This window comes from Cervus elaphus, chromosome 20 (assembly GCF_910594005.1).
Source record: "Cervus elaphus chromosome 20, mCerEla1.1, whole genome shotgun sequence".
NCBI classification, from domain to species: domain Eukaryota; kingdom Metazoa; phylum Chordata; class Mammalia; order Artiodactyla; family Cervidae; genus Cervus; species Cervus elaphus.
Window position 1 is genome coordinate 78,812,308 of NC_057834.1, and position 20,842 is coordinate 78,833,149.

General features: G+C 41.6%; 1 long non-coding RNA gene across 1 annotated transcript in view; it reads right to left on the minus strand.

The window, feature by feature from the left end:
* LOC122678027 overlaps positions 1-17,576 on the minus strand; it is a 40,007-nt gene extending 22,431 nt beyond the window's left edge. Inside the window, exons 1-3 of the long non-coding RNA XR_006335988.1 lie at positions 16,146-17,576; positions 15,208-15,301; positions 11,180-11,351 (exon numbers count right to left, since the gene is read on the minus strand). This is a non-coding gene — a long non-coding RNA (uncharacterized LOC122678027). The remainder of the gene's footprint in view (positions 1-11,179; positions 11,352-15,207; positions 15,302-16,145) is intronic.
* Positions 17,577-20,842: the final 3,266 nt, after the last annotated feature.

The following is a 20,842-nucleotide window of genomic DNA, read 5'->3' on the forward strand; positions in this document are numbered from 1 at the left end:
CAATAGGTAGGAGCCAAGATGGTGGAGGAGTAGGACGGGGAGATCACTTTCTCTCCTACAAATTCATCAAAAGAATAACTGAACACAGAGCAAACTTCGCGAAACAACTTCTGATCGCTAGCTGAGGTCATCAGGCGCCCAGAAAAGCAGCCCATTGTCTTCGAAAGGAGGTAGGACAAAACATAAAAGATAAAAAGTGAGACAAAAGAGCTAAGGACGGAGATCCGTCCCGGGAACTCTTAGGCGGCATTGCTTGGGGTAGGGTCCGGGCCTGAGAGCCCTGAGGACAATCGGAGGGAGCTTCTGTGAGTTGCCAACTTGAACTGTGGGAGACCAAAAGAGAGAGAGTAAATTAACCGGCCCAAACACACTGCCGGCCGCTTGCAGAACAAAGAGACCGAGAGGGTCCAGAGAGGAGCTCGCAGGCTGCGGACCGGCCCAGCCCCGCCGGAAGCAGGAGGCAGGGGGTAGGGGAAGGTCGCGGCGAGACACAGGGCGCAGGCACCCAACCGGCGCGGGCGGGGACTGGGGCTGGGGACGCGGAGGGCAGAAGGCGCGCGCACCCGACTGGCGCCAGAGGAAACTGAAACTGGGTCCGTGGAAGGGAGGGGGCGCGCCACACCTGGGTAGAGTGCGCCCACCAAGCCCCTGGCTGCCTGGACCGCTCTGACGGGAAAGGCACAGACAGCAGGCGCAGCTTTTCGCTCCGCGCTTTTGTGGAACACCCGAGGGCTGGAGCCTCGCGCAGCGCGGGGCGCGCTCCATATAGAACAGCCGGGAGCCTGAGCAGCGCAGACGGAGAAAGCAGCGTCAGCCCCTCCCAGCAGCGTCAGCCCCTCCCGGCAGCGCCAGCCCGACCCCGCAGCCCAAGCCCGTCCCCATAGCGCCAGCCACTTCCGGCAGCGCCAGCCCCTCCCAGCAGCGCGACGGAACTAGCTACCTGAGTTAGAGTCCACCTCCGCCCGCCTGTGTCAGGGCGGAAATGAGGCTCTGAAGAGACCGGCAAACAGAAGCCAAATAAACAAAGGGAACCGCTTCAGAAGGGACTGGTGCAACAGATTAAAATCCCTCTAGGAAACTGACTACACCGGAAGAGGCCTGTAGATATCGAGAAGCGTAAGCTGGAACGAGGAGCTATCTGAAACTGAGCCGAACCCACACTGACCGCAACAGCTCCAGAGAAACTCCTAGATACAATTTTACATTTTTCTCTTTTTTTTTTTCTTTTTTTTTCTTTTTTTTCCTTTTTTTATTTTTTATTTTTTCTCTTTTATTTTCCTTTAAAATCCCCTATTACTCCCCCAGTACTCCTTAACTTTCATTTCCATAGACTTCTACGATTTTTTAAGTAGGGGGAAAAAAAAAAAATTTTTTTTTTCTTTCTTTCTTTTTTTTTTTTTCTTTTCTTTTTTTTTCTTTTTTCTTCTTTTTTTTCTTTCCTTTTTCTCTTCTATTTTCTATTTTTCTTTTTCTCTTATTTCTTTTAAAGTCCTCTAGTACTCCTCTACTACTCCTTAATTTTCATTTTCAATACACTATAACCTTACAAAAAAAAAAAAAAAGAAGAGAAGCCCTATTTTTAAACCGAAGATTATTCTCTCCCAATCTTGACTCTCTGTTTTCTACCTCAGAACACCTCTATTTCCTCCTTTCCCCTTCTCTTCCCAATCCAATTCTATGAATCTTTGTAGGTGACTGGGCTACGGAGAACACTCTGGGAACAGACAGCTGCGTAGATCTGTCTCTCCCCTCTTGAGTCCCCCTTTTTCTCCTCCTGCTCATCTCTATCTCCCTCCTCCCTCTCCTCTTCTTCATGTAACTCTGTGAACCTCTCTGGGTGTCCCTAACGGGGGAGAATCTTTTAGCCATTAACCTAGAAGTTTTCTTATCAGGGCTGTATAGTTGGAGAAGTCCTGAGACTACAGGAAGAATAAAACTGAAATCCAGAGGCAGGAGACTTAAGCCCAAAACCTGAGAACACCAGAAAACTCCTGACTACATGGAACTTTAAGTAATAAGTGACTGTCCAAAAGCCTTCATACCTACACTGAAACCAACCACCACCCAAGAGCCAATAAGTTTTAGAGCAAGACATACCACGCAAATTCTCCAGCAACGCAGGAACATAGCCCTGAACATCAACATACAGGCTGCCCAAGGTCACACCTAACACATAGACCCATCTCAAAACTCATTACTGGGCACTCCATTGCTCTCCAAAGAGAAGAAATCAAGTTCCACGCACCAGAACACTGACGCACGCTTCCCTAACCAGGAAATCTTGACAAGCCAATCGTCTAACCCCACCCACTGGGTTAATCCTCCACAACAAAAAGGAACCACAGACCTCCAGAATACAGAAAGCCCACTCCAGATACAGCAATCTAAACAAGATGAAAAGGCAAAGAAATACCCAACAGGTAAAGGAACATGAAAAATGCCCACCAAGTCAAACAAAAGAGGAGGAGATAGGGAATCTACCTGAAAAAGAATTTAGAATAATGATAATAAAAATGATCCAAAATCTTGAAAACAAAATGGAGTTACAGATAAATAGCCTGGAGACAAAGATTGAAAAGATTCAAGAACTGTTTAATAAAGACCTAGAAGAAATAAAAAAGAGTCAATTAAACATGAATAATGCAATGAATGAGATCAAAAACACTCTGGAGGGAACCAAGAGTAGAATAACGGAGGCAGAAGATAGGATAAGTGAGATAGAAGATAAAATGGTGGAAATAAATGAAGCAGAGAGGAAAAAAGAAAAAAGGATCAAAAGAAATGAGGACAACCTCAGGGACCTATGGGACACTGTGAAACGCCCCAACATTCGAATCATAGGAGTTCCAGAAGAAGAAGACAAAAAGAAAGGCCATGAGAAAATACTCGAGGAGATAATAGCTGAAAACTTCCCTAAAATGGGGAAGGAAATAGCCACCCAAGTCCAAGAAACCCAGAGTCCCAAACAGGATAAACCCAAGGCGAAACACCCCAAGACACATATTAATCAAATTAACAAAGATCAAACACAAAGAACAAATATTAAAAGCAGCAAGGGAAAAACAACAAATAACACACAAAGGGATTCCCATAAGGATAACAGCTGATCTATCAATAGAAACCCTCCAGGCCAGAAGGGAATGGCAGGACGTCCTGAAAGTAATGAAAGAGAATAACCTACAACCTAGATTACTGTATCCAGCAAGGATCTCATTCAGATATGAAGGAGAATTCAAAAGCTTTACAGACAAGCAAAAGCTGAGAGAATTCAGCACCACCAAACCAGCTCTTCAGCAAATGCTAAAGGATCTTCTCTAGACAGGAAATGCAGAAAGGTTGTATAAACGTGAACCCAAAACAACAAAGTAAATGGCAACGGGACCACACCTATCAATAATTACCTTAAATGTAAATGGGTTGAATGCCCCAACCAAAAGACAAAGACTGGCTGAATGGATACAAAAACAAGACCCCTATATATGCTGTCTACAGGAGACCCACCTCAAAACAAGAGACACATACAGACTAAAAGTGAAGGGCTGGAAAAAAATATTTCATGCAAACGGAGACCAAAAGAAAGCAGGAGTCGCAATACTCATATCAGATAAAATAGACTTTCAAATAAAGGATGTGAAAAGAGACAAAGAAGGACACTACATAATGATCAAAGGATCAATCAAAGAAGAAGATATAACAATTATAAATATATATGCACCCAACATAGGAGCACCGCAATATGTACGGCAAACACTAACGAGTATGAAAGAGGAAATTAATAGTAACACAATAATAGTGGGAGACTTTAATACCCCACTCACAACTATGGATAGATCAACTAAACAGAAAATTAACAAGGAAACACAAACCTTAAATGACACAATGGACCAGCTAGACCTAATTGATATCTATAGGACATTTCACCCCAAAACAATCAACTTCACCTTTTTCTCAAGTGCACACGGAACATTCTCCAGAATAGATCACATCCTGGGCCATAAATCTGGTCTTGGAAAATTCAAAAAAATTGAAATCATTCCAGTCATCTTTTCTGACCACAGTGCAGTAAGATTAGATCTCAATTACAGGAAAAAAATTGTTAAAACTTCAAACATATGGAGGCTAAATAACACGCTTCTGAATAACCAACAAATCATAGAAGAAATCAAAAAAGAAATCAAAATATGTATAGAAATGAATGAAAATGAAAACACAACAACCCAAAACCTATGGGACACTGTAAAAGCAGTGCTAAGGGGAAGGTTCATAGCATTACAGGCTTACATCAAGAAACAAGAAAAAAACCAAATAAATAACCTAACTCTACACCTAAAGCAATTAGAGAAGGAAGAAATGAAGAACCCCAGAGTTAGCAGAAGGAAAGAAATCTTAAAAATCAGGGCAGAAATAAATGCAAAAGAAACTAAAGAGACCATAGCAAAAATCAACAAAGCTAAAAGCTGGTTTTTTGAAAAAATAAACAAAATTGACAAACCATTAGCAAGACTCATTAAGAAACAAAGGGAAAAGAACCAAATCAACAAAATTAGAAATGAAAATGGAGAGATCACAACAGACAACACTGAAACACAAAGGATCATAAGAGACTACTACCAGCAGCTCTATGCCAATAAAATGGACAACTTGGATGAAATGGACAAATTCTTAGAAAAGTATAACTTTCCAAAACTGAACCAGGAAGAAATAGAAGATCTTAACAGACCCATCACAAGCAAGGAAATCGAAACTGTAATCAAAAATCTTCCAGCAAACAAAAGCCCAGGACCAGATGGCTTCACAGCTGAATTCTACCAAAAATTTAGAGAAGAGCTAACACCTATCTTACTCAAACTCTTCCAGAAAATTGCAGATGAAGGTAAGCTTCCAAACTCATTCTATGAGGCCACCATCACCCTAATTCCAAAACCAGACAAAGATGCCACAAAAAAAGAAAACTACAGGCCAATATCACTGATGAATATAGATGCAAAAATCCTTAACAAAATTCTAGCAAACAGAATCCAACAACATATTAAAAAAATCATACACCATGACCAAGTGGGCTTTATCCCAGGAATGCAAGGATTCTTTAATATCCGCAAATCAATCAATGTAATACACCACATTAACAAATTGAAAGATAAAAACCATATGATTATCTCAATAGATGCAGAGAAAGCCTTTGACAAAATTCAACACTCATTTATGATTAAAACTCTCCAAAAAGCAGGAATAGAAGGAACATACCTCAACATAATAAAAGCTATATATGACAAACCCACAGCAAGCATCACCCTCAATGGTGAAAAATTGAAGGCATTTCCCCTGAAATCAGGAACAAGACAAGGGTGCCCACTCTCACCACTACTATTCAACATAGTGTTGGAAGTTCTGGCCACAGCAATCAGAGCAGAAAAAGAAGTAAAAGGAATCCAGATAGGAAAAGAAGAAGTAAAACTCTCACTGTTTGCAGATGACATGATCCTCTATATAGAAAACCCTAAAGACTCTACCAGAAAATTACTAGAGCTAATCAATGAATATAGTAAAGTTGCAGGATATAAAATTAACACACAGAAATCCCTTGCATTCCTATATACTAACAATGAAAAAACAGAAAGAGAAATTAAGGAAACAATACCATTCACCATTGCAACAAAAAGAATAAAATACTTAGGAGTATATCTACCTAAAGAAACAAAAGACCTACACATAGAAAACTATAAAACACTGATGAAAGAAATCAAAGAGGACACAAACAGATGGAGAAACATACCGTGTTCATGGATTGGAAGAATCAATATTGTCAAAATGGCTATTCTACCCAAAGCAGTCTATAGATTCAATGCAATCCCTATCAAGCTACCAACGGTATTTTTCACAGAACTAGACCAAAGAATTTCACAATTTGTATGGAAATACAAAAAACCTCGAATAGCCAAAGTAATCTTGAGAAAGAAGAATGGAACTGGAGGAATCAACCTGCCTGACTTCAGACTCTACTACAAAGCCACAGTCATCAAGACAGTATGGTACTGGCACAAAGACAGAAATATAGATCAATGGAACAGAATAGAAAGCCCAGAGATAAATCCACGAACCTATGGACACCTTATCTTTGACAAAGGAGGCAAGGATATACAATGGAAAAAAGACAACCTCTTTAACAAGTGGTGCTGGGAAAACTGGTCAACCACTTGTAAAAGAATGAAACTAGAACACTTTCTAACACCATACACAAAAATAAACTCAAAATGGATTAAAGATCTAAATGTAAGACCAGAAACTATAAAACTCCTAGAGGAGAACATCGGCAAAACACTCTCCGACATAAATCACAGCAAGATCCTCTATGACCCACCTCCCAGAATATTGGAAATAAAAGCAAAAATAAACAAATGGGACCTAATGAAACTTAAAAGCTTTTGCACTACAAAGGAAACTATAAGTAAGGTGAAAAGACAGCCCTCAGATTGGGAGAAAATAATAGCAAATGAAGAAACAGACAAAGGATTAATCTCAAAAATATACAAGCAACTCCTGAAGCTCAATTCCAGAAAAATAAATGACCCAATCAAAAAATGGGCCAAAGAACTAAACAGACATTTCTCCAAAGAAGACATACAGATGGCTAACAAACACATGAAAAGATGCTCAACATCACTCATTATTAGAGAAATGCAAATCAAAACCACAATGAGGTACCATTACACGCCAGTCAGGATGGCTGCTATCCAAAAGTCTACAAGCAATAAATGCTGGAGAGGGTGTGGAGAAAAGGGAACCCTCTTACACTGTTGGTGGGAATGCAAACTAGTACAGCCGCTATGGAGAACAGTGTGGAGATTTCTTAAAAAACTGGAAATAGAACTGCCATATGACCCAGCAATCCCACTTCTGGGCATACACACTGAGGAAACCAGATCTGAAAGAGACACGTGCACCCCAATGTTCATCGCAGCACTGTTTATAATAGCCAGGACATGGAAGCAACCTAGATGCCCATCAGCAGATGAATGGATAAGGAAGCTGTGGTACATATACACCATGGAATATTACTCAGCCATTAAAAAGAATTCATTTGAACCAGTCCTAATGAGATGGATGAAGCTGGAGCCCATTATACAGAGTGAAGTAAGCCAGAAAGATAAAGAACATTACAGCATACTAACACATATATATGGAATTTAGAAAGGTGATAACGATAACCCTATATGCAAAACAGAAAAAGAGACACAGAAATACAGAACAGACTTTTGAACTCTGTGGGAGAAGGTGAGGGTGGGATATTTCAAAAGAACAGCATGTATACTATCTATTGTGAAACAGATCACCAGCCCAGGTGGGATGCATGAGACAAGTGCTCTGGCCTGGTGCACTGGGAAGACCCAGAGGAATCGGGTGGAGAGGGAGGTGGGAGAGGGGATCGGGATTGGGAATACATGTAAATCCATGGCTGATTCAAAGAATAAAAAAAAAAATAAAAAGAGGACCAATAAATATAAAATAAATAAAAATGTTTATGAAATAACTTGATAGGTTAAAAATGTAGACACAAGCAAACTGAAAAACTTGAAGTAACTGCCCAAAAAGTTATCAAAAAAGATTAAATCTGGGGGTAAAAAGGGGAATTTAAGAGACATAGGGCATAGAGAAATGATTTAAAAACTCTACCATATATCTCATAATAGTCATTTCATAAGAATAGATTAGAAAGAATAGGGGCAAAGGGGAGAGTACAGAGAGATAGTAACAGAATTTTCCAGAACTGAAGGAACTCGTGAGTTCTGAGACTGGGAAAGCCCATCAAGTTTTAAAAATTCACACCTAGATATATCATAGTGAAAGTATACAATATCAAAATTAAAGAGAATGTAAAAGAATCAGAGATAAAAGAGAGATAACCAATAAGGTAATGAAAAAACTGACAATGGACTTCTCATTAACAACAATGACTATCAAGTCTATGGAATAATTTTCAAAGCATAAGGGAAAAGTGCTATGAATCAGGAATTCTATACAAACTGCTGCTCGACAGCTGGGATTCAGAAAATTATTGACCACAACTCTTTCCTTTAAAAAACTACTCAAAGATGTATTCAGTAAGGGACATAAATTAACCTTGGAGGAAAAAGGAACTGTGTGGGGAAAAAAATTGGTAAAATGAGTTGGTAAATCTGAAAAAGTATTGATTATAAATAATAACACAAATAATTCCTGTGCTTATAAAAATAATTCCTGTGTATATAACTCCAATACTAGATCATTCTAGTGTAAGATCAATGAAAGTTTACTCAGATGAGAGTACGAAAGTTAAAACTTCCAGGAGAGTGATGGAGACACTGATTAAGCTTTGATGAGAATATGTAAGTTTGAACATATATGTTAAAAGTCTAGAAAAATTCATGAAAAGAATAGAAACAGTAAGCATAAGTTCCAAACCAACAGAATATAAAAAAAACTCAATCAGCCCACACAAAAAAGAAGGAAAACAAAAAAAGATAAAAGAGAGTAAATAGGAAACATAAAGTAAGTAGCAGAAATAGCTTAACAAATGTAGATAAACTCCTAATTGTCTTTTTAAAAATAAATCACGTAGGAGTCTCTCTGAGACAAGGCAGAACTAGTACACAACATAGTTTAAAACTGTTGGAGAAAAACTGAGGGATTTCTGGTGATAGAGCCTCTATTTTCTTACTCAAATAATAAAGACAGTAAGGGGAACATGAGCAGTGTTGAGACTTGAGGGCTGTGGTGATCTTGTCAAAGCTTTGGGTCAGAAGTAACAGAAATCCCCTGGCTATAGCTCATATAAAGTGCAGCCTATTTAAATGATACAGAAACAAATTGTCCAAAAAAAAATCTGATTGGCCAATGATCAATAGGTTGGCTCACCTGGATACAGTATTTGGTGTACACTCTTTTCCAAACATCTGTGTTAACATTAGGGTGAAGGACAGGGAAAATGCTGGAAAATATAATAATCTAGAAGACAGGGCACCTGTCTCCTACAAAAAGTCATAGCCCAAAACAGTGTGTCAGAAAGGAAGGTAACAGTAAGTCTAGCAGAGTTGAAGAAAGGCCAGTGTTGAGTGCTCAACTTAAAACCAGACACCGTAAGAGATAAGTGGAATTATTAGCCAAGGTTGTTCCATTTTCTGCCACCAATGAAGGGAATGGATGAAAATGAAGATTGGGAGTGGAAGGGGATTCACAAGGTTGTTAAGAGAAATTCCCTCGATATTCTGTATAGGGGTGTGGGGAGGGAGTGAAGCCTACAGAGCTCAGGACTGAGCGGGTAGGAAGGGTCAAGTCATGGATATTTCACTAAGGCTCTGTGGGCGGAAGGAAGAGAGATGGTGACTAGGAATAGGGGTGTCACTGCCAGAGGCTTCGAAGGAGGAGCAGTTCTGGGTGTAATAGAAGAAAAGGGCCGACCAGGTGGAGTAGAGTGAACATCGTTACAGCAGAGGAAGTCAAGGGGCTGCATAAGCGTCATCAGTGATGACAGGCAACCGGGTGTAAAAGGATGCTGAGGGCAGGGTGCCAGGGAGCTCAGTGAGCCTGGCAGCTGGGAGGTGGGAGGCAGTGGGGGTGCAAGGTCATGTAGTCAATAGACCATGAAAGTGGTGAGGAGAACTAGGAGAACACTGACACAAACCTGACTCCTGGACCCAAATTTATCAATGGGTCCTGTCACTTTCAGGGTGAAATTCTAACCCCTCAGCCCAGAAGACCTTTATGACCCTTCATTTCCATTTCATCTCCTACTGCTTTCTCTCAGGCTCTTCATACATCTAGTGAACTTCTTTCTTCTATCTCCACATGCTGATTCTTCAACCAGACATGTCCTTCTCCTATATCCTAACCCAACTGACTCCTGCTTCGTTTTCAGAGCCAAGGCCAAGAGTCATCTCCTCTGGAAAACATTCCACACGTGAGTTTCCAGTCTAAGTTGAATGTTCCCCACCCCTACCCTTGTCGTGCTTCCACTGTACTCCTAGAGCCTTTGCCACACCCCTGTAAAGTTTTCAAAGGGTAGAGGCTGCATCCTACATAGTTTGATGTCTGCAATACTCAGTGGGGTCTCTAGTATATAACAGACTTGCAATATATGCTTTTAGGTATATGCACAAATTTCAAGGGGTTTGAAAGAAATCATGCCATCACAATTAAGGTGAGGAAATCAAAGAAATAAATATCAACAAATATCTCCAAGTGATATTGAATAGAATGGAAAACCACTATGGCACAGTATAAGCAAGTGAGAAAGGGAGTAAGCAGAAGACATATGGGCTACTGGGAAGGATATTACATTGACTGATGAGATCAGGGTGAAACAAGATAGACGATGGCTCCCTAGACATGTTTGTACCAAGCATGTGATTCTGGGTCACAAGGATAAAACACAAGGCACTAGAAGGCAACCAATATTTGGCTCTCCACCATACACAATCTCACATCATCAGCATAACAGACCCCTGAGATGGCAATTGACTTTCCATCAATTGACTTCCCTTGTACTGGAAAGCCAGCAATCACAATCAAGTCGGAATGGAAAGCCATGGTAGTTCTGTGACATTTCCTTCCCAGGTGTGGCAAGATCAGCTGATTTTGTCAGGCTTGAGCTTCCTTGAGCAAGAAGTTCACACAAAATCCTATGAAAGCAAAGAAGCTTCCCTTCTGGTTCTGCATATGTCCTAGAGCACCAGCACGTGTTATAGACTTATTAAGATTCAATACACAGGGCCTTCCTTAGCAGTCTAGTGATTAGAACTTTACCTTCCAATGTAGGGGGTATGGGTTTAATCCCCGACTGGGGAGCTAAGATACCACATGCCTTGTGGCCAAAACACCAAAACATAAAGCAGAAACAATATTACAACAAATTCAGTAAAGACCTTAAAAATGGTCCACATCAAAAAAATAATAATAATAATAATCTGAAAAAAAAGAAAATTCAATAAAATTATTTCAAAAAAAGATTCAATACATATTTATTCATTGACTGAATAAAGAAATGAATGAGTCAGTGAATGAATGAAGGCTAACCTTTATTAAGTATAAGGGTCAGGCACTCTAAGTACTTGGCGTGTGTTCTTTTATCTAACCTTCTTGATATCCGTGATTATTGTCCATTTTACAGATGATTAAACTGAGGCTAGGAAAGTAAGACATTTACCCAAGGTCACACAGCTTGTAAGTGACACAGCAAAAATTCCCCAGGCTTTTCTGCCTCAGAATCTCCGTGCTGCTACATGGCTTCTCAGTAAATGGATTCCTCAGAATTAATGCATTTCTCTGGAAATCTCAGCCTCCCTATATGAAGACAGATGGTCTCTGATGTTCTAGCCCTATGAAAAAAGCACAAAACATTGGGAGTTGAGGGTGACTAGTTCAAAAGGTACAAAAATCTAAAAACATATTGGCTTCACTCAGATATTTGTCCAATAGGGGTGGAACAACTTTAATTAGTGTAACAGGACAATAGGAATTAAATTGGCTTGGTCAGAAGATTTTTACAGGATGACACTGATGGTATTACTATCCAACTTCAAAGATTTGGAAAGATGTTCCTGCTAACACTGGAGAATAGAAACCTGTTTTTCATCAACTAGGCTGGCCTGACAAATTAAGTCTGTGGAGTCATTAGATTAAGATAAGAGCTTATCTCCTCAGCTGACATTTATTCAGAGGTTTTTATACTGCTCAGCTAGTAATTAGTGCTGTTGAATTTTTAACACTGCTTTGTCCACTCATTCAAAACTTCTAGAGATGTATTTGCATCTCCTGTGTATATTTTTGGGTATTAAAAATAGAAGAGAAATATAAGTGAATTACTTTAAGAGGTTTGAAGAATTCTTCCAAAAGTTATTCTGAGGTGAAACCTGCAGCTTAATGATTTATTTCCAGAAGAAGGGACCAGTTCTCCCAAATTGATCAGTGTGGAATAAAGAGTTGGCTTTTACTATGAGATCTATCATTTATTTTGAGGCATCTATTTTATAGGTTTATAATGTTCTAGTGGAATCATTAAAACTAGGATTGCATATGATAATGGTTTCCTGCTGTTTCACACCCCAACTCCCTACGATAGCGTCCCTACTGTTGCTCAAAGTTGGGGGGTTCTTTTAGTTTCTTTCCTATGACTAATTTGACTGTGAAAGGCTTATTTTTCCAGTTTTCTTGTAGTTATAATAACAACTTGATTACTATAGAATAAACTAATACATTAAGCCTGCATGAGTGTCTTGACAGTCTGTCAAACAAACGATGCTCACATTTTTAAATGCATGGTTTGCCAAATTCCAAGTTCTATGGTGAAATACTAATTAGTAATCAGATGGGTAAGACTCCCTGTTTTAATAAAGTCCATCACTTGGTTAAAGTTGCATCCCGTTACTATTACTATCACATCATTTATTCTGCCCTAAGTGTAGACATCTCTCTCATCATTCAACATATTGTGTTTCCCACTTTAAAAAAAAAAAATTGGCAGAAAGAATTCTGTAGGGACAAGTAAAGGTATTTGACTCTCCTGGTTCACCTTACCACCACCCAAAAATAAATCTCAAAGAAGACTCTGAATGCTTCAGAGATCTAGTCTGGAAAATGGATTCTCTGTCACAAAAGTGTGATGACAAAATTTTGAAGTTAACAAGCTTCTGAAAAAGTTCATTGTGAATCAACTGATGTGTGCAGTAAAGAGACAAGTACCTCTTGTCAGGCACATGCACTGTGAACTGTCCCAGAAAGCAGGGGAAATTTTTCGAATTTGTTACAGCAGAGGTCCCCAACCCCTGGGCCATGGACCAGTATGGGTCCATGGCCTGTTAGGAACTGGGCCGCACAGCAGGAAGTTAGCAGCGGGCAAAACAGAAATCATTGCCCACCCCCATGCACGGAAAAATTGTCTTCCTAGAAACCAGTTTCTGGTGCCAGAAAGGTTGGGGACCGCTGTGTTACAGCATACAATCATCACTTCTCAGCACCCCAAGTAAATTCAAATATATGCTTGACATCCCTAGAATGTACTGGAATGAAAAGCTTACCACTTCAAAAAGCCACTGAACCTCAGTTTCCTTAACTAAAAAAATAGACATTTGCACAGGACGGTCTTTAAACACACATCCCGGGGTCCTGGGGGCTGCCCTGGTGGCCCAGCGGTAAAGAATTCACTTGCCAGTGCAGGAAATGCAGCTGTGATCCCTGGGTCAGGAACATCCCCCAGAGTAGGAAATGGCAGCCCACCCTAGTATTCTTGTCTGAAGAATTCCACGGACAGAAAAGCCTGGCAGTTTACAGCCTGTGGGGTCGCAAAGAGTCGGATACAACTGAGCGACTGAGCACACGCTCACACACCTAGGGTTCTGAATCTCAGATTTGAGATCTGACCCCCAAGGTGGAAGCCTGAGAAGACTGAGAAAATTATTACAAAAGAAGACCCCACTGAGTTTAGGGTCATCTGAGGAATCTGTAAAATTAAATAGAGTAAATAGAAACTCTGAAATTATGTGATTAGATTTTGTCATCAGATAGAGGTCAGAGTATATTTGTTGAACAAATGACTGAATGAGTGAGTGAGTGAATGAATGAACTGAGAGGTAGCCTGGGATATTGAGCCTTGGAGTCAGGCACACCTGGGTTCAACTCCTAACTCAGCCATATACTTGTTTTTGCCCTTGGAAAACACCCTTCTCTGAACCTGCTTCTTCATTAGTAAATCAAGGATAATAACTAGCTCATAAATTTGTGGCAAAGATGAACAAAAACCTATATAGGTGCTCAGAAAACATTTGTTTTCATTTCTTTACTTCCAGGAAATGTATGGTTCCATATACATTAAGTTGTAAAAATATCACCACCCAGCTTTCAAATTCATGTATTTACCAACTACCACCAACACATTTGTATATGTTATCATCCTCCGTTAATGGGAAATGAAAAAGAAAGGAGAGAGAAAAGAACATAAAACTTCCCTTCCAACTCCCCCTGGGTAATCAGGCCTGGGGAAGGTAGGCGTCATTCAGTATGTTTACAACTGAACTCCATCTCAGTACTTGGCCTTCGTTAACTCATCTCCCACCCCACCCCCAGCTTTCTGAAGAGCAACATGTAATTATAGCACTAACGAGGTCATTTAGCAGAAACCATGGGTAGGGAGTAATGAATGTGCTATCAGGCTCGGAGAACAGCTTGGGCACAAATCCAAATAGTCCATGTTCAACTCTGATGAGCCGACCTAAACTTGGAAAACAGAGCTTGGGAAGAGGTTAATAATAGGACATGAAAATTGAAAGGCTCCTCTCCAGAGAGACCCAGAGCAATGTTTTGAGCATGGTCCTTTGGAAGCTGGTCTGTGCAGACATGAGGAGAAGCTGGGTGACACCCGGTACCTACTAAGATGGTTTGGGTGCTTCAGCGCCGTTACTGAGGATTTGTAGAGTACAGACCTGGAGGGGACTTCAGAGGTCATCTTCTTCCATCTCCCCATTTTACAGATGAGTTTAGAGCACTCCTGAAAGCGGAACTGGCTTGATCAGTCGATAGAAACAGAGCCAGCTCCACTCCAAGGCCTCCAGATAAACAGGTGTTTGACTCACTAGCCCATGCTGTCCCCTTGCCTCCAAGGATGACATTTAGGAGACCATTTGGACAGTGTGTAATGATACTTTGAGTGAGGCTAATGTTGCTTGGACCAGTTCTAGGGTAATTAAGTCCCAGAGGAATAAGCTTATCCATCTACCAGTTTGTATTTGGAATTAGTGCTCTTAATTGAGTGGCAATTGCTAACATGGCTATGGCTTTCAACTATATGAAAAAGAAAGTGAAGAAAGAGAAGCCAAAAGAAGCCAAATCGTTGGCCCCAAAGCCAGAACCTTGCCCACCCAACTCCCACCTCCTAGGTCCCAGAGTCCTTGCCTGCATTTCTGCAAGCACCAAACACTGCCAGTAAGTAGGTTAAAGAATAGGCCTCAGACTACTACTCTTTACAGTTTATAGATGTTACTGAAATGAATAAAATAAAAATTACTATAAAATGGTCATGGTGCTTTCCCCCCAATTAATAATATTAAAATTATAACAAAATATTCCTAACTAGAGAAAGAAATTGTTCACTCACTCTCAATACTTGAAGTGGTGAGTACAAAAGTATTAAGATTCACAGGAATGGATTTTCATTTCCATGAGCGTCTATTAAGCACTTACCAAATACACAACACAATCAAGCAGCTGGGAGTCAAGATCGAGCATACAATCTGTCTTGAGAAACTTATTGTCCCTTTGGGGATGCCCGAAATACCTAAGAGATAGGGAAGAACAGGTTTCAGGAAATGTATGACAAATTCTAGGAGTTTCTTGTGGTGGTGGTTTAGTTTCTAGGTTGTGTCTGACTCTTTGTGACCCCATAACCTATAGCCCACCATTCCTCTGTCCATGGATTTTCCAGCAAGAATACTAGAGTGAGTTGCCGTTTTCTTCTCTAGAGAATCTTTCCGACCCAGGGATAGAACCCAGGTCTCCTGCATTGCAGGCATTTTCTTCACCACTGATCCACCAGGGGAGAGTTCCTTGCCCCCTATTACATTTATTTCTTGCCTTTCATTTAAGCACTAACTGGAAAGGGTAACTTTGGAGCTGCCTTTAAGATCAGGAGGCATTTGTTTGCTCTTTTGAAGTGTGTAGTATCTCTCTGGGGGCCCTCTTCTTGGAATAGCACCTCCATACAACTGAGTTCGCCCATGAAAGACCTCCCCAGGCACCATGCTTTCCCTAAGGGCCCTATTCCCATCCCCTGGGCATCCTATATTCATCAGACCCAGAGCCTGCACACATGCCCCCTTTGTTCCCAAGGAGTTGATAGGAAGCAGGGAGAAAATCTGTCTGACAGGGAATGGTGAGTGTCATTAGGGTGGTAGAGTGCCAAAAATAATGTGAGGATGATAACCACGCCAAGGGGATGGGAGACTGGGAGCATGGTTTTCAGTCCAGTAACTCCACCTTTCTTGTTTGACTTTGAGAACAATGTCGTGATAAGAGAAAGCTCTTCAAAGTCCTACATCACTAAGTAATTCAGGTCCCACTATAAAATGGTGTAGAACAAGCTTTCATGGCCACTGATGCTGCCCCGTTGTTTAGGGACTTACCAAGAAATTTTCCTCTCCTTTGCCCCTCCAGCTGTGGGAGATCCAAGTCAGAATGTGATGATGCTCTGGTGGAGTAAGACAGCCTGCTGGATTGGAATCCAGACTTTGGGTTAAGTAGACCCTGGTTCAAATTCTAGCTTAAGAAATTCAGAACTGTGTGGCCTTAAACAGGTTGCTTAACCTCTCTGGATTCCAGTCTCCTTGCTGAAAAATAAACAGGCTAATGATACATACCTTAGAGGATGATTGTGAAGATGACACGAGACAAAAAATGTCAAGACACCTGACCCGTAGTAGGTGCTCAATGAATTTTAGTTATTGTGTTTTCAGGGCAAACTTCCACTACTCTCTACTTCAGGGGGAGAAAAAAAAAAAAGGAGCCACCTTGTCAGGATGCAACAGCTGGTGCTAGGAACAAATGGAACCACATCAGTGGAGAGGGCTGCCCATCCTCAGATTCAAATGCATTTTATAGAGATAGCAATTTGCAGCTTGTCAAATGTTCCCTAACATTTTGCAAAAATTCCCAAATGTCAAATTAGTGAGTAATCTGTACAGGACTGCAGATCTTGTTATCCTCTGACTGATTCATAGCATATTTTGGGTGTCCCAGACACCAGTCCAAGTAAATGTTAGTAAATAAGGAAAATTGCATCTCCCCTCACAAGGCTCTCAAGTTCAGCCCCAGCTTCCCCTTGCAAAGAAAGAACATAAACGTTGAGGGCCAGAGAGTAACACTCAATTCTTAGAGTTGCTTGAACTGTCACCAGTAAGTACACACTCCGCATATACCATGTACCCAAGCCTAGGGCAGGCTGGAGGCGGGGGGGCAGGAGTGCAGGATTGGCGGTACGAATTTTAATCACTGACTCCACAATAGCCACTTGTCTTCGTATACATTTTCTTAATCTTCTCAAACGTCCTTTTTATTTATTTAGCAAATACTGAAATTGCACTTGCTATGTGTCTAGTGCTTCCATAAGGGTTTACTTCTTGGTAGAGCCCTACCACACAAGTGGATTATAAATGCTTTACACTCCTCATAACAACTCAGTGAGGTAGGCACCATCATTATCTGCATTTTACAAAGGAGGAAACAGAGGTTCAGAGAGATGAAGTGACCTTCCCAAGGCAACATAGTGAGTGGCAGAGTTAAGGTGGCGATCCGGATAGTCTGGTTCCAAAGTCTGTAACTCTTGACCGTTAATTATGCCTTACAAGATAGGCATGATTAGTGAGATTATCCCCATTTTACAGATGAGGAAACTGAGGTTCAGAAAGGTGAAGTAACATTGCCCAAGATATCACACAGCTACTAGGTGGTGATAGAGCTGGTGTTTAAAACAAGGTCTATCTGTTTATATGACCCTACCCAATGGGTTACATGTTATTATTGTTGTTCTTTAGTCCCTAAGTTGAGCCTGACTCTTTGTGACCCCACGGACTGTAGCTTGCCAGGTTCCTCTGACCATGGAATTTCCCAGGCAAGAATACTAGAGTGGGTTGCCATTTCCTTCTCCAGGGGATCTTCCTGACCCGGGGATGGAACCCGGGTTTCCTACATTGGCAGGGCAGATTCTTTTTATCACTGAGCCATCAGGGAAGCCCATGTTATAAGTTACAGAAAGTCTAAAAAAAACCTTGCCTTAAGTAGCTGCTAGTTATGCAGGCCATGCATTAAAAACAAAAGCAAAAAAAAAGAGGGTGAGAGCCGAGGAAGACCATGAGCAATAGGCACCAAAGGGCTGCCCTCCTACACTATTAACGTTACAAGGAAGTAACAGTCATGGCTCCAGTCCCTGGTTCTTGACTCCTGAATGAGAGATGTATTCCCAAAACAGGGCTGAGGGCTCCCTGAGAAATGCCTCTCTGTTTTGCTTTTGTGTTTACAGTTTCACTGACTGGAAGAAAATTGAGACAAACCCAAGTTGCTGAAGCTGCAAGATGTATATTTCTATGCTTTCTTTAGAATGTGTGCCTAAACCTTGTTTTTTCCACTCTGTTAACTCTTCAAAAACTATTAAGAAGAAGAGTGACTAGATGCTGGGGGTGGCGGGGTGGTGGGTGGAGGACAGGAGAGGGAGGCCGAGAGGGAGATGGTGGGCAGATGACAAGCAAGGCCGAGTGATTTCCGTGCGAGCATTCCTACCCTGCCCTGGGCTTCTCCGGAAGCTCCAGACCTCGGCGCCCATGGGTGCTCAATAATGGCAGGACTGAAATTTTTGAGGACAATGGGAGTGTGACCTTTTGCTGTTAGAGGCGAACTCTAACGGAGATTCTTGGAAAAGAACTGGAGTTAGTAGCTGGAAAATACTAGGGTGAAGTAAGCTGAACTGGAAAATCTTGCTCACTGTATCTCCTTCAGCAAAGAGCTACCACTTTCTTATCCCCTCTCCTGGCTCAGTGTTCAGTAACACTGGCTGAAGCCTGGGAGCGCTGACCTAAGATAGAAGGACCAGAAGAGACTGCTTCACATTGCTCTCCGGGACCCCTTCTCCATCTCTGCTTGACAGTGAGTAGGTCAGAGAAATTCCCCTGCATCTCTCTGGACTCCACATTTTCCACCCCTGCCACACACAGTTAACCCCCAAGCTCTATCGCTTATAACCTTGGCCACTCTCAACCCCAAGTACATTTCTCCATTCCCACTGCTCCTGCTCCGCTCTGTCACCGTCGTCTCTTCCTTGATGACTGTCACAACCCCAGCTTGTTTTTTGAATCCACCCTTGCCCACTTTAATCATCATCATCCACACAGCAGCTAAGGCAGAAATCTGATTGTGTCATCAGAAACCCATTGCCCTTAGGACTACGTCCAGGCTCTCTTGGTCTACAGGCTGTTTTGTTATCCGGCCCCATCTTGCCTCCTGGCTGATTTTTCCCTCCCTTGCATCTTGCGCCCCATTCATACTCAGTGTTTGTAGGTCCTTAAATGCCATGCTTTCTTGCCACCTTCCCAGCTCCCATGCCTTCTTCATTTGTTGCTTAGCCGTTGCCCCCTCTTCTAGGCCCACGCTGCTACCTCCCTCTGCAGCCTGACTTCATGCCCCGTAGCCAGTGTGGTCAATGTGGGCTGAAACCCTCTCTAAAAAACTGTTCCATGGATGAATGACACAGATGATCTTTAAAAACATAAATCAGATCACACCACTCCGTTCCTAAAAACTCTCCAATTCGCACTTAGAATAAAGTTGAAACTTTTTACTGAGAGACCTGACTAAATCTGGGCCCTGCCCATCCCTCCAACCTCCGCCCATACAATGCCCTCCTTTGTTCACTTATATCCAGACACAGTGACCTTTCTTGTCCCCCAAGACACACCCACGTTGTTCCAGCCTCAGGGCCTTTGCTCAGGCTGTGGCCTCTGCCTGGAACACTGTTGTATTAACTGCATTTTACTCAGGTTTCAGTTCAAAGTCACCTCATCAGAGACCCCTTCCATGACTCTTTGCCAGTGTAATACACGCCACAGGTTCTATTGCCTTAGCAGAAGCTAAAATTATCTAGTTTCTTTCTTTACCAAGCTGTTTATTGTGCTTCCACAATTCAAATGTAAGCTCTGTAAGTGCAGGACTCACTCTCAGATGTTTCTTCACTGCCCAGAAAAGTGCTTGACATGAGCAGGTGCTCAACAGATAATTGCTGAATGAATGAATGGATGAATAAATGGATGAATGAAAAGAGACAAAGAGGAAAGTTGGAGGACTAAAAGGGCAAGTGAGTGACTGTAGATATATTCCCGTTGCTGCTCTGTAACATGAGTTTCTTGTTGAAATTATGAGATCCTTTTGACAATATCACTAACAGAGAAGGTCACTGTGACTTCCCTGCCAAGATACCTCAAGAATAGACATTATGATTCTTAACAGATAGAAGTACAGAGGTGAGATCCACATAATCATGAAAACTGGAAGAAACCTTCAATATTATTACAGTCTGAACCATTCCTTCGGAGATAGAGATCAAGTAACTTACTCGGTACCCAGGAAGTTGCTGCTTGTACATTTTTCTGCCCCTCTGATCCATGAAAAGCTTGTAACTATGAACTCTGTTGGACTTCCCAGGTGGCTCAGTGATAAAGAATCTGCCTGCCAATGCAGGAGAAATGAGTTTGATCCCTGGGTCAGGAAGATCACCTGGAGAAGGAAATGGCAACCCATTCCAGTATTCTTGCCTGGGAAATTCCATGGACAGAGGAGCCTGGTGGGCTACAGTCTATGAGGTGGCAAAAGAGCCGGACATGACTTAGTAACTAAACAACAACTATATCTGTTTGGTTTCTGGGTCTGCTGGAAACTCTTTCCGAAGTGATTCTTCTTTTTTTCCACGTAACTTGTTACTATCACTGCATAACAAATCACCCCCAAAACTTTGTGGCTTAAAATCCAACAAAACAAAACAAACAAACAAACAAACAAAAAATCCAACAAAACATTGCTATCTCTTGTGGCTTCTGTGGGCTGAGAGTTTGGGGGTAAGATTGGTGTCTCCCATGCAGTAGCCCACAGACAGTGGGTGGAGCTGGCCAGGTATCTCTCTTGCGGTCCTAAGGCCTCTCCTTGGGCTCTCCAGAAGGTTGGCTTGGGCTTCCTCTCAACATGGAACCCTCACACAGAGTTCAAGAGCAAGTATTTCAAAACAGCACAAGTTGCTTCATCTTTTATGGCCCAGCTTCAGAAGTCACACTTGTTCCATTGG